At 40.6% G+C, this 13763-nt stretch overlaps 1 long non-coding RNA gene across 2 annotated transcripts in view; it reads left to right on the top strand.

The window, feature by feature from the left end:
• Positions 1–13187, top strand: part of LOC107116681 — a 31764-nt gene extending 18577 nt beyond the window's left edge. For both annotated transcript variants that reach the window (XR_001482716.1, XR_001482715.1), the window contains 2 exons: positions 2953–3024; positions 11539–13187. This is a non-coding gene — a long non-coding RNA (uncharacterized LOC107116681). The remainder of the gene's footprint in view (positions 1–2952; positions 3025–11538) is intronic.
• Positions 13188–13763: the final 576 nt, after the last annotated feature.

Here is a 13763-nt window from a genome sequence, read left to right as displayed (position 1 = left end):
CTATACCTTGTGGCTAATAGCCACTGATGGACCTCTGCTCCATATGCTTATCTAATTCCCTTTTGAAGCCGTCCATGCTTGTAGCCGCCACCACTTCCTGTGGCAGTGAATTCCATGTGTTAATCACTCTTTGGGTGAAGAAGTACTTCCTTTTATCTGTTCTAACCCGACCGCTCAGCAATTTCATGGAGTGCCCACGGGTTCTTGTATTGTGAGAAAGGGAGAAAAGTACCTCTTTCTCTACCTGCTCTTTCCCATGCATAATCTTATAAACCTCAATCATGTCACCCCTCAGTCGTCGTTTCTCCAAGCTAAAGAGCCCTAAGTGCTTTAACCTTTCCTCATAGGGAAAGTGTTCCAACCCTTTTATCATTCGAGTTGCCCTTTTCTGCACTTTTTCCAAAGCTATAATATCCTTTTTAAGGTGTGGTGACCAGAATTGCACACAGTATTCCAAATGAGGTCTCACCATTGATTTATATAGGGGCATTATTATATTGGCTGATCTGTTTTCAATACCCTTCCTAATAATCCCCAGCATAGCATTGGCCTTCTTTATTGCAGTCACACACTGTCTCGACATTTTCAGTGAGTTATCTACTACAACTCCAAGATCTCTCTCTTGATCAGTCTCTGCCAGTTCAGACCCCATCAATGTGTATTTATATTTAGGATTTTTGGCTCCAATGTGCATCACCTTGCACTTGGCCACATTGAACCCCATTTGCCATGTTGACGCCCACTTGCCCATCCTCGACAGATCCCTTTGGAGTGCCTCACAATCCTCACTGGTTTTCACCACCCTGAACACCCTGAAAAATCAATATAATTATAGCAATTGTTGCAGTTATTATAATTAATTGTTCTCACCTATATAATTAGTTATTATATGAACTCAATTTTTATATGGAATATTATCTTCTGTTCTTTCTTCATTATCATAAACTGTTTAATTGTTGTTGTTCAGTCGCACAGTCGAGTCCAACTCTTCGCGACCCTATGGACCAGATCCCGCCAGGCCCTCCTGTCTTCTGCTCTTCCGCTGTCCTCTGAACTGTATTAAAACTGTTTAATACTGTTACTTTAAAATGATATACAAAGTTTAAGAGATTTTTTCTTGCCCATGTGTTTTTTGTCACAGCCTTATAGATAGGAAATAATTTATATATGTTATATGGAAATAGTAGTATAGGTTGATTACACTGTTATAGCAATGTGTTATGATTTTTCATGTTTTATATTTTTATATTAGTGATATGTCCTTAATATGTATAAAATTTGATGTTTTTCTTCATTTTTTATTTCCCCCTTCACCCCTCCTTTTATTTTGTACCGCTATCTTAAATATTAAGAATAAAAATTATATAAATGAAAGAACAGCATATAGGTTGAGGCCTACCCCTGATATTATGTTCTGCCTTTGGTATTCGTTCTACTGCCTCTGTCTGAATGAGGAGGTTCCTTTTAGTCACCATGACTAGTAGCCACTGATAGACGTATCTTCCACAAATCTGTCTAATCCCCTTTTAAAGCTGTCTCTGCCTGTGGCCACCACTACCTCCTCCTGCAGCAAAAATTTCACATTTTAATTGCTGATTTTGTAAAGTGGTATTTCCTTTTGTCCATCCTGAATTTACTGACCATCACTTCACCAGATGGCCTCGAGTTCAAATATTTTGTTAGGGGGCGTAAAAGTTCCCTCTGTCCACTCTCTTTGTCCATAATTGTGTAAATTTCTATCCTCCCTTAGTTTTGAAACGTTACAAACTCTTCAGTCTTTCCTCATAGGAAGGGCACTCCAACCCCTTAATCATCTTGGTTGATCTCTTCTGTACTTTTCCCAGCCATGCAATGTTCTTTTTGAGATATGGTGACCATAACTGTGCACACTATTCTAAAGAAGGCTGCGCCATAGCTCTATACAGAGACATTATAATTTTGGCCGTTTGATTTTCAATCCCTTTCCTAATAATCCCTAGCATAGAATTTGTCTTTATCACTGCTGTGGATCACTAGCTTAAAACTTTCATTGAGCTATTATCCACTACAATCCCAAGCTCTTTTTCTTTCAGTTGATGACCAGTTGTTTGCTCCACTGATGCCAAATAGTCTAAGCAGAATAACGAATACAAGGCCCCGGTCACACGGCAAAGTTGCTGCGGAAGAGGCACGGATGGTGGGCGGATTATCCGGGTGCGATCACACCCCAACATCTGGGAAGTGGAGTGCACCCGTGGCTTACCGCCGACAATGCGCGTTAAAAAACTAGTACCTCCAAGGTACTAGTAAATGTTTGCCACGGGCTGCCTCCAGACGCCTGTGGTGTGATCGCGCCAGCGCGCGGCATTCCCCTCCGGTCCCTTGTTTACCCGCCGGTGCCGAGGGAAGGACCCGTGGTGTGCTGCCAGCGCGTCTGATCACATAATCGCGGATCAAACTGCGCCGGGGCAATTAGCCACGCCTCCCCCGCACAATATCCAGCCTGTGTGACCGGGGCCCAAGTTGTATAAATAGTGCAGTTGTAAATAAAAACTTGATTCAGCATCAACAGGAAAGGTATTCATTGACCAAAGTAAGACCTGAAGTAAGACCTAGATAATGCATCTCCAGGTTAGATGTGCCCTAACTGCAAGATACCACAACAGTAAAAAAAACCATGTAGAACAAGATATTGGTGGGCAGTACTTAGAGACTGGACTTTATGAGGAGGGGCAGGACAGAGTGGAAGCATCTGATCCAGAAGACTTTGGTGGATGTTGCTTTCATCTTAAAGTTCTCTCTTTAGTAAAAAGGTCTGCAAATTTACTTGAGAATCTCTGGCCTCTGGTGAGTTTGTGAGTCTCAGTGTGGAATCTGTCCACACTGTGATGGCAGTTAAAAACTAAATTAAGGTTTCTGCAAATGACTATAGCTCTCACGATGAATATTTTTATTGTGTTAATATTTCTATAGGTTTATCGACCAAGGCTCGCAGCCAGCCAGAAACACATTCCAATCAGCCATGGGTATGGAGGATTTTTTCAGGTATATTTATTTACATACTTTTAAAAACCTCAGATTGGATTACAAGAGCTTTAAATGTACAATGTACAATGAAAGTGTCATTTGGGATTATTTTATGATTGCCAGAGAACAAAAACAGAAGTACGAGTTACTGTAGTATACCTAAAGTTTTTTCCTTTTTTTTTGGTGAGCTAACAAAAGGTTTCACAAAAAAGCATAACAGAACTTCTACACCATTTAAAAAACATAAAAGCACCTCTAGGAGAAAAGAATTTAGAACAGAAAACTGATGTCATAGTTAACTTGTCCGGTAATGTGATATCTTACTTACCTTTGAAGTTTTCAGTGCTTTCAGTGGAATTAAGTAACACTTTTTGCTTGTATTCTAGATAAAAATAATAGTGTTTAACATAACTACAGAAGTGTTTGTCTTCCTGGCAAGTTTGAATAGTCTTATTTTCATTCTGGTATGTCCAAAATAGGATATGAAATTTGAGTAGAGTAAAAACGGTTTTTCAAAAGCCACAAAACATATTGGTTTCATTCCCTTATCCCTGTTTACTCATGACTCAAAAATTTGGCAGCAGAATTGGCAAGTAAGCAAAATAGTCAACAGATGGAAAACAGTTTCAGATATATTCCTAGAGCTATCCTAAGAAAATTCCCATGAACAAATCTGTTCAGAGATCAGCACATTTCCCATACCCTTTATTGAAGGAAAGTTCTGAGCTGTATAATTAGAAATCAGTTTATTTTGCAATATTTGAAAATCCTCTTGGTTTTACTGTCATATGACATACCTTAGGATTCACATAGTGGCAACCAAATTTAACAGTGAAATCCAAAGCAGTTGCAGTTTGGTGTAGTGGTTAAGTGCAAGGACTCTAATCTGGGAGAACCAGGTTTGATTCCCCACTCCTCCACTTGCACCTGCTGGATGACCTTGGGCAAGCCATAGTTCTGTCAGAGCTGTTCTTCCAAGGACAGTTCTGGAAAGAGCTCTCTCAGCTCCACCTACCTCACAGGGTGTCTGTTGTGGGGTGGGGTGGGGTGGGGAGGGGAAAGGAGTTTGTAAGCCACTATGAGACTCCGAGTGTAGGGTGGGGTATAAATCCAATCTCTTTTTTTTCTTCTTCTAAACCCATAGATTTAAAAGGATTAAGCATGGCGTAACCCTTAAGGATTACATAGTAATGTCTTTACTAATACAGACCTTACACAGAATAGTATAATTAATTCAAACAGCCTGGAAAATATTAATAAAGGTTACAATATTTATAATTTGGTCATTTTTATGATAAGACTGTTTCAACAAAATCTGTAACAGAAAGTTATACAGTGCAAACCCATTTATATTCTAATTATATGTTCATGTACTGCACAGCATGGTTAGTTTATATTATAATTTGTGATGCCAGTGAACACAAAGTACTGCAAGCTCAGGTGAAGTGGGGTTGTTTTGAGTGGCCCTCTACATCTGTACAACGCATTCATTTAACAACAGTCAACATATTTTACATGTCACAAAATCAATTTTTGAGTCTTTGATAGGAAGATTACCACACATAACTGCCATATAATTTTACTCATACCTTTCCTAGAAATGATATTTTGAGGTAAAATGACTGCTAATCACATATGCATTAGTCAGAACTAAGGTATTTTAGTATAACAATTATTACATAATTGATTCGAGTAATTATTATTCTGCTAAGAGTATGTTCTGTATGCCTGAAAAAAAAATCAGATCCTGTATCTTAGGGCTGTGATTCTCAACCATATGCTGCGTTATCAGGGGTGTGGAGTCCTTGGATATCATATAACTTTTTCTTGACTTTAACTTATTTTACATAGAACAGAGGTGGGAGCCTTTCGGTTCTTTGGCCTCAGCCAGAAAGAAAGTGGGTTATTGTCCTTCCATTTTAACCAAGGGAATCACAAAGAGTCTTCCATTTTGACCTTCCCCAATACTGGTTCCCTTGCTTTGCTCACAACTAGGCCTTCGCATAGATGCCTTTTTTGGGAAGTAGGCTGTTCCTCATGAGGAAGTTTTGCTCCAGGAATCATTTTGGGCCATTGTAGTATGAATGTCTTGCTCCCTCCCAGCAGGCAAAACTGGATCCCCACTCCTTCCATGGAACAGTTACTGCTTCCCTGCAAGTCCTCTTTCTGCATCCTTTTTCTATTCCTAGGGACCTTAATAAGATGGTTTTCTTCTGGATCACTGCACTGTGATAAAGGAGTGTTTCCTTAGCAGGAAAAAGAACTGAACAGAGCATTGACAAGGACTGGATGCCACACTAGTTGTTGGTCAATATTGTCAAGATGTTAGCTTACTTCTGTAATGGAAGCTCTAGTAAGTGAATTGCTTGAAAGGGCAAACTGTTCTGTGGATCAGGATAGAAAGAATTAAAGTCTTGGTTTAAAGGGCTGCGTCACACGCTGCTGCACACAGCAGGATTATTGAGCCCTCAGTTTTCTCCCATCCTGTACATAATGTATATACCATTAAAAATTATGTGTTTTCAGTCTCTCTTTCTGAATACTGTCATAATAAGATTACATAGAAACAGAAAGGCATTATAATCATGTTCCTACATTAGTAAAATCAGAGACAACAGAACGTCGTGGAAGATTGGTGAAAAGGGCTCAGTCCTTCTAAACAGTTTTATGAACTCTTATTGCTGATTCCAAACAGCCTTATATAACGAAGGAGCAATAAAAAAGAACAGATTTTAAATTCAGAAGTCCAGACAAAAAGGCCCTTTCTGTTTCTCATGGAGTAGCCAAATGTAAATGGCTGCATAGAACAGAGAATGTATTTGCAGATCCCAGAATGGTCACATGGGATGTTTTTCTTATGATTGTATGGCAGAATTTCAGGGCTGAGATTGTTTTTACAGCTGAAAAGGAACTGCATAACACAATGCTTTTGGAAGTCTGCCCAGATCTTTAGTCTGTCTGTCTGTCTGTGTGTTGCTTGCATGTCTGTGTTTCTACTTTTCTTCCTCCATCCTCTGACATTAAAACTACAATGAATGTGAAAAGAATTTATTTTATTTTATTATTTAAATGTATACCCCTCCCTCCCCCGTAGGGCTCAGGGCGGCTTACAAGGCAAGATAAACTTGCTACAATAAAACAACAATACAACAACAACAATATACATACAGTTTAAAAACATACTATACAATTTAAAAACCCGTCCTAAATCACATAAAGTGCTCGGTGATAATCAAAACTCCAAAACCCAAGATGGCGGGACAATTCCAAAACAATTCTTGGCAGACAGTTTATAGCGTCACTGTTCAGATGTTCCAATAATCCTTCTCAGAGCTCTTCTCAGGGCCTCTTCCACCACCACCCCGGATGGCAACATAATAGGGGGGGCAGCGGCCCCTACTCGAAAGCCTGGTGGAAGAGCTCCGCCTTGCAGGCCCTGCGGAACTGCATAAGATCCCGCAGGGCCCGGATCTCCCCCAGGAGCTCGTTCCACCAGGTAGGGGCCGCTACCAAAAAGGCCCTGGCCCTTGTGGCGGCCAATTTTGCATCCCTGGGGCCTGGAATAGTTAACAAATTTTGGGCCCCAGACCGTAGTGCTCTTGGGGGTAAAGAATATGTTTTAAAAGAATTGATTCACTGATACGTTGATATATCTGCAAAACATACATTTGAATGCTGGGACAAAATTCTCACGTACTAAGCCAACCCTTAACTCAGGGTACTATGCAGACATGGAAACATTTAGCAGTGAATCCATTATGGAAGTACATTCTGCATTTTGTGTACATGTACCATTTTCTCCCTCGTACTCAGCCCAAGGGAAACCTCATATTCTGGTTTCAAAAGAAGAAGGACCTAGATGGATGTCAATCCGAAAGCCTCCTCCTCTTAAGGCTGTGCACAGTGTTGATTAGCAGAGCCTTTTTTCAGTCAGTGGACTTTAAAGGGTGTAACTCTGCTTAGGACTGCATGGCAAGTCATCTCCCCGTTCTTGAAGCCGTTTTTTTTTTTAATTAAGTGTAAAATATTTTTCAAAACAATGTTAAAGTATAAAACTTCAGAGAGTAAGAAAATATCAAACAAATGTTTGAACAGAAAAAATGCAAGCAGAAGTCTATACTGATTATGTTATTTTTTGAAAACAAGAAGGCAAGCAGAAGTCTGATTATGTTATTTTTTGAAAACAAGAAGCCATTGGTCCACTTGCCACATGGAGCCAGGATGTTAGGATAGCATTGGATTTAGAGGCTAAATGTGTGCCATTACAGGAGTGAAGGTGGGGGAATGCAGATCTCAACCCATAGCAGAAAAGCCTGGCACATGCTCCTGTTTTGCAGCTAAACCGGTATGTAGCTTCAAGTGCACACACAACAGAATAAGTGCCATTCCCACAGATACCCTTTTAGATCTGAACTAAATGTATGTATGCTGTGCTCAAGATAAAGTGCTGAATAACTGATTCTCTCCTACCACTCCATTACATTTCTTAACAAGTCAGATTTGGGTTCCCCTGATCTGATTAACTTTCCCCACAGGCAGACAGCAGCTGCTGTGAACTAATTTTTAAAGCAATGTAGGAGGCTAATTTGGCTCAGGACCACAGTGGGGGAGGGAAGGGACTTCAGCCATTTTCCTGACTCAGGATGCCAAGGGAGGTCATTATTTGCCCCATTTTGGAACTGCACGTGCAGCATTTATTTTTAAAAATGCCTAATCTAAACCTAAGTGGAAAACTATCCTCCAGGGCAAGAGGCACTTCCTCTGGAGGATGCTGGCATCTCTGGCAGCATGGCTGGAATGATCTGTAGCTGAGACCTGAAATCAACGGGTAATCAGAGTACACAGTGCTAGGCTGTGTGGACCCAAGGTCTGACTCCATTATAAGGTAGTTTAATATTCAGTCCTATATATGTTTCCGAGAGTAAGTCCCTATAAATATGCATATGATCAGATTCAACATCACTGAAATTCCCTGGCTGGGTTTGGGAAAACTTTTAAGTAGAAATCAGTAGCAAATCTGATTTCAGTTTTTTAAAAGACCATTCTTCCCTGCTTCATAATCAAAGGCAGGGGCAAATGGAGCTCTTTTTATAATGGTTCCATTCTCGCTGTCTCTTTATCTGAGAAGGTAGTATCATCAGAGAAAGAGAAACAGAAAGAACATTAAAAAAACAGCTGCTTTTGAGGCACAAAAGAGCCTCTCCTAAAAATGGAAGTAAAATTTGGCTGCAAGCCCCCTGTTGTGAAGATCTTAAAGGTGTAGTGCAGCAAATTCTTTTGTATTAAATAGAATTCAACAGGATGAAAAACATCCTCTCCACTGGCAAGCTGGCAAGTGTTTTTGTTGAACAGTGGCTGAAGACCTATCTCTGCCAGCATTACATGAAAACAGGATGAAGCTTTCTTGTTCTCAGGTGCAGATGCTGTAAAGACAATTTGAATTAATTGTCCATAGGGCTGCCAAGTCTCGCGATTCAATAAGACTTGGCAGCCCTGATTGTCCATGACATTTGGACTTTTCCTTGAAGCTAGATATGTCCCAGCAAAGAGAGTAGAAAAGCCACAGCGTGAATGAATTTGCAACATACAGCTGAATACGCTCACCATAGGTAGACCTGTATGTATGGAATATGGTTGCAAGCAGGGGTCATTTCATAGAAAAAGAGGTGCAGGAGCTCATTAGCATAACTCATTAGCATAACTTATTTGCATATGCCACACCCCCTGACATCACCGGAAGTGTGTCAGAAGGCAACACCCACTGCTCAGGCTCCACTGGACTGTTTTGGATTGCTAGCTATTGGGGGGGGGAACGTGCAGATCTGTCCTCATAGAGGAGGGAGAGCTTGTACCTGAATAAAACTTGGTCTTAAAGGTGCCACTGGACTGTTTTGGGCTGGGGGGCCAGGGGGAGCTCTGCAACTTACCTGGCTGCTTCTTGCTCTGACTGAGGGCTGCTGGGAGCAGGGGATGGGGCTTGTTGCATGTGCCCGCCCCCTGGGCACTTTACTGCCGGAGCTCCGCTCCTGTGCGCTTCTACAGGAAATGACCCCTGGTTGCGAGTTTTGGAACTGTTGAGGCCAGTCTGTTATATATATTGGACTGCTCTGTGTCTATCTGGTTGCAGTTATTTCTTAAGAGTCTCTAATTTTTCAATAAAAAAGACTAAAACGAAATAAAATTAATATAGGGTTATGGAAACTATTTTCTGATGCAGAATTTCAAGGGGAAAATCGAAGTATTTAATATTAGATTGGTGGAATTTAAATCTTCTGACACTAGCTCAATTACAAGTAACCACCATAAACCAAAAACAGATGGTTAACCATCTCAGCTCCAATAAGAACATAAGAGAGCCATGTTGACTCAGGCCAATGGTTAGGAGCATGGACTCTAAGCTGGGAGACCTGAGTTTGATTCCCCACTCCACATGCAGCTGCTGGTGTGACTTTGGGTCAGTTACAAGTTCTTTCAAAGCTGTTCTCTCAAGAGCAGTTCTCAAAAGAACTCTCAGCTCCACCTACCTCACAGGGTGTCTGTTGTGGGGAGGGGAAGGGAAAGGAGATTGTAAGCCGCTCTGAGACACCTTTGGGTAGTGAAGGGCGGGGTATAAATCCAATCTCTTCTGTGTCACACAGTAGTCAAGACCCAGGTGCCACCAAGGAGGTCCACCAGTGGGGCCAGAACTCCAGAAGCTCTCCCGCTGTTGCCCCCCAAGCACCAAGAATTCAGAGCATCACTGCCCCAGATAAAGTGTGGCTAATAGCCACTGATGGACCTCTGCTCCATATGTTTATCCATCACCTCTTGAAGCTGTATGCTTGTAGCCACCATCGCTTCCTGTGGGAGTGAATTCCATGTGTTAATTAAATTTTGTAAACCGAAGTACTTCTTTTTATGTGTTCTAAGCCTACTTCTCATTAATTTTATTGAATGCCCATGAGTTCTTGTATTGTGAGAAAGGGAGAAAAGGACTTTCTCTACCTTCTCTATCCCATGCATAATTTTGTAAACCTCTATCATGTCACCCCTCAGTCATCATTTCTCCAAGCTAAACAGCCCTAACCTCTAACCTTTCTTCATAGGAAAGGTGTTCCATCCCCTTAATCATTTTAGTTGTCCTTGTCTGCACAAGGATTCGGGGGCCAATAATTCTCTTTAAAACCCTTCATTACCTGGGGAGTACATATGAATGAATGACCTGTTCACAAGCATTTTTGGGTCTCTCTCAGAAATCAGGCCTCTTTGATAGCTGCACTGTTGTGTCTAAATGGTCTTCCAGAGCACCAAGCACTTTAAACCTTTGAAGGGTTTGTAGATCTTAGGCGATCTGTTATAAACTTGAAATGTTTTCACATTTTGTGGAAGTTTTGTGATAGTGGGGAAAGTTTTGAAGTATTTAACAGGCTGAGTTTTATTGTCATGCCACAGTTTTTAATCTGTTTGTTGATTACTGTATATTTTAATATGTGCTGTTACCCAGATCTGTCTGTGTCAAGAATATGGGATAAAGATGTTTTAAACAAAGTGATACTGCCTCCTTTCACTGACCAGAGAGTGAGCTGTGTATGCTGAGGATAGATAACTGATGCTGTTGTATTCTGCTATGGTTCACTGTCAGAAGAGTAAGCCCTGCAACCCACATGGCTTTTTGTCTGTGAGGGTCTCCCGTTCCCTACCAGTGTTCTTTTGGGGATCAGAGAAGATGGTTGGGGAAGGCAAGGAAAGATCCACATCCACCAGTACAGTGTCTGTATCATTTTGAAGCTTGCTATCATTTTGAAGAAGGGTTGTATGGTGAACATCTAAGGGAAAATTATTTTCATTGGCAAGGTATCTCAGTCTGTGTATTCAGAAATCTAAATGGTGTTAAAGGATTGTAATACTGTTAAGTTTTTTTGCACTGATCATCCTCCTGACTACTGGCAGGGCAACATGATTGTAAATCACAAACTTAATATTTTTCACTGCATAGGTACAGTTTGCAATGGGCCACTGAGAGCTGGACTAGTTTTCACAACATAGCCTTCTGCAGTAGATTTGATAAACTTAGTTCCAAGAGCTAATTCACTCTTTCAGTCTGCTATTTATTCAGAGATTAGATGGCACGTCTGCTCTGCCCAAACTGTTTGCCACATGCACAAACTACAATTTCGCTAACCAGCTTAAAATTGGGTTGAACAGGAATGTACAAATTAGCAACTTGTGTTCACAGTGACTGCTCCAAGAAACCTGTTTGCTGTGATCCTGGCTCAGTCTACACAGGCAAATGGCACCTGGCCATAAACACAATGGAAGTTGGAATGAGTACTTGGAGTCCTCATAACTTATTAGCACAAAAATAGCACCTGTCGAGACAGCCTCAAGAGTGATGAATTTTTAAAATAGATCTGTTTTAAATATGAAAAAATGTTTATGCCATATTTGCATGTCTTTATGGCCAGGAGCATGTAAGGGGCAGGGTTTATGTATGGCAGTTTTTGTAAAAATGCAGCTGTTAACTCTTTCCTTCCCCTCCTTCCTCATGTATAGGACAATCTGCCCATCCCAAAGGAAGTTAATCGCAAAAAGAATGAAAAACCTGAACCTCCGTTCCTGTCACCAGCAAATGACTATGGACACCATTTCACCCAAATCAATTACCTCTCCTCTTTTTAATCATAACTCCTCATTTGTATTAAATATGGTGTATGGGTGTTGATGAGGTCATCATGGTGTCATATATCGGGAATTGTTTCTGTGTAAATCATAAGAAGAAAACTATGGGACTCTGAGCCTTGCTTTGGAGAATTACAGTGAAAAATGTATACCATAAACCGGTTTTTAACCATTCTGACTCAAGTAAAAACACTCAGAATTTCACACTGTGAACCCAAGTTTACAAACATTACAGGTGGGCCTTCAGGCCTTGTTCTACCACAGCAATGTCTTCCACTACTCAAACTCCACTGACCACATGCAACTGGTAAAACTGCTGCCTCTCCATTTTCATGATTCCTAACTGCTTCTTGCAGAGGCTGAGAGTCCCCCTTTATTTCATTTAGACGTAACAAGCCTAGTAGTTTATTTTCATCGATTGTCTGTATATCTCTATATTTTATCCATGTACTCTTTTGATGTATAGAAGTAGTATGAAACTCATGGTTTCCTTGTGGTAAGTGACTGAGATGCTGCCACGGGATTTGAGACACTGATGAATGGTGCTATTTTGGACTTTAAACATGCTCCTTGGCAAGGTAGCTCTGATGGAGTTATTTTTAATTTCCATGTTCTAAGAAGGTGTTGGTACTTTGTTCTTGTTCTTTAGACTGGACTGACTTGTTTCCTTGTGTCTTCAGTGTGGCTTTCTTATTCAGTGTTGTAGGGTGAGTAATTACTAATACAGCAAGTGAGGAACTGATTCCCACCTGGGTATGCTCACAAACTTGCAATGGTAGTGGGAGCAATCACAAAACTGTAATTTACTACAATTTTCCTCTCTGCCATTTTGCTTACATGATTTGGATAAAGAGCAGCAATAATTTTCTTATGGTCTTTAGGGGTTATCTTAATGTTTTTGTCTTTTCTTTTAAAAAAAATTCATTCGGAGGCATATTCTTCAAGGGGGCAGTATGTTTGTAAGTGTCCTCTTAAAATCAATAAAATTGGCTATGTTTTTTTAATAAAAACAATGAGTTCTTTAAATGTGTAGAAACAGAAACTATTCAAAAGCAATGAATCTAGTTCCACAGTATTTCCAGCTTGTGGATTTTACATTTTTGTTCTTGCTCCCAGGGAATTAGGAAACAAAATACAAAACAAAACAGTACCATCTATTCATGGAATGTTGTTGTGTTAGACACAGTCTGGAAGCCCACCTTAATTTTTTTATATAACTCTGTCCTTCAGCTCTTCCTTTTACTGGGCAGGCTTTGTCCTGAACTGTTTAGCTTCTGACTGTTAAATACCAATGCATGCACTGCACTTCTTGGTTTCTCCCCCATCCCCCATTCTTATGCACTTTCTTTCTGGTAGATTAGATAAGTCAATTGTGCTGTATATACATATAGCAAGAAACAGTATTCAGCAGTTGTGGCATTTATGTATAGTTGCAGTTGTGTACTGCTGAAATGCAAGCTTTTGTAACAGTGTGATCTTTAATAATGCACTACAAGTACCCAATGTATTTTAGCTCTTTTAGTAGGATTTGTTCAATAAATATGCAAGCTCTAAGAGTAACTACAGTGTCTGTGTGCAGTTTGTCCTTGTCCTATGCATCATAACCGGGATCAGTGGCTATCATCATCCAGTAAAAAGTGCCCTTCCAGTCCAATCCATGTAAAAGGTAAAGGTTCCCTTGCTCGAAAGCCAGTCGAATCCGACTCTAGGGTTGCGGTGCTCATCTCCGTTTCAAAGCCGAAGAGCTAGCACTGTCCGAAGACGTTTCCGTGGTCATGTGGCTGGCATGACTAAACACCAAGGCGCACAGATCCATGTACATAAATGTTTATTGTCCTAATGGCAGTTCCACATATTACCTGGATTCAAGGAAAGAAAAGTGCTAGTTGTGTTTCCTGTTTGTGCATGGTGTAAAAATAACACCCATTTCAGCCTGTGAGGTTTCAAGAAGCAGCCTGCCTGAAGTGACTTGTAAGTAAATAACACATGACCACGTGATATTATTTTCATCATGGTAGTGGTGTGTGTGAACACTCCTATGAACAAATAGTGTGTCTTCAGAAGTGGCCCCCAAATTCGCTGCTCTGGTAGATAAATGC

This window comes from Gekko japonicus, unplaced genomic scaffold (genome assembly GCF_001447785.1).
Source record: "Gekko japonicus isolate JY-2015 unplaced genomic scaffold, Gekko_japonicus_V1.1 scaffold541, whole genome shotgun sequence".
NCBI classification, from domain to species: Eukaryota; Metazoa; Chordata; class Lepidosauria; order Squamata; family Gekkonidae; genus Gekko; species Gekko japonicus.
Note: the sequence above shows the minus strand (reverse complement) of the source record. Positions and strands in the feature narration are given on the sequence as shown.